The following is a 561-nucleotide window of genomic DNA, read 5'->3' as shown; positions in this document are numbered from 1 at the left end:
GTGTTACATAACATCGTAAGCTGTATTGATAACAAAGCAATGAGGATTAGGAGACAAAGATATAATCATGTTGAATCACTGCAATTGCTTTCTGTTGAAATGTGGGCATTATTTCGCGTTTCTTAGGGAAGAACAGCAGTATACCACTGTACGCTGAGTCATACAAACACAACCGTTTTCACGTTAGATAATCATGAAAAACTTAAATTTGATATATACTTGGCCTTATTCCAATCACTCACCATGGCACTCCAGTACACTTTACATAGCGCGATAAACTAAACTGGATAGACTATAATACAGATGTACTACACACTTATTTCCCCTCAGTAGAAGGTATGTCAGTTCCCTCTGCGCTGCTCATCCTGCCACTGTTTACATCATGCCAGCTGGAGTGCCAGTGCCTCGGTCGTGTGATAGAAAACGAGCTATTGATCCAAAAGGTGTGTGGTGAAGGGTAGACTACTGCAAAATTTACAGTTTTGGAAAGGACCGCATAGACAGAATTTATAGCAAAGAGTGTTTTCATGCAAATCATTCAGTGGATGATTAACTAAATAA

At 39.2% G+C, this 561-nt stretch overlaps 1 protein-coding gene across 2 annotated transcripts in view; it reads right to left on the bottom strand.

The window, feature by feature from the left end:
• LOC119585845 overlaps window positions 1-416 on the bottom strand; it is a 6,932-nt gene extending 6,516 nt beyond the window's left edge. The window contains exon 1 of one of the 2 annotated variants that reach the window (XM_037934578.1): window positions 317-416. The gene's annotated coding sequence lies outside the window, so the exon portion shown is untranslated. Of the gene's footprint in view, window positions 1-242 lie in introns of both variants that reach the window. The other variant, XM_037934577.1, reaches the window with a different exon arrangement.
• Between the last annotated feature and the right edge of the window lie 145 nt (window positions 417-561).

The sequence above is a fragment of the Penaeus monodon genome, chromosome 20 (assembly GCF_015228065.2).
Source record: "Penaeus monodon isolate SGIC_2016 chromosome 20, NSTDA_Pmon_1, whole genome shotgun sequence".
Classification (NCBI taxonomy): Eukaryota; Metazoa; Arthropoda; class Malacostraca; order Decapoda; family Penaeidae; genus Penaeus; species Penaeus monodon.
This window is presented reverse-complemented; position numbering and strand designations above follow the sequence as displayed.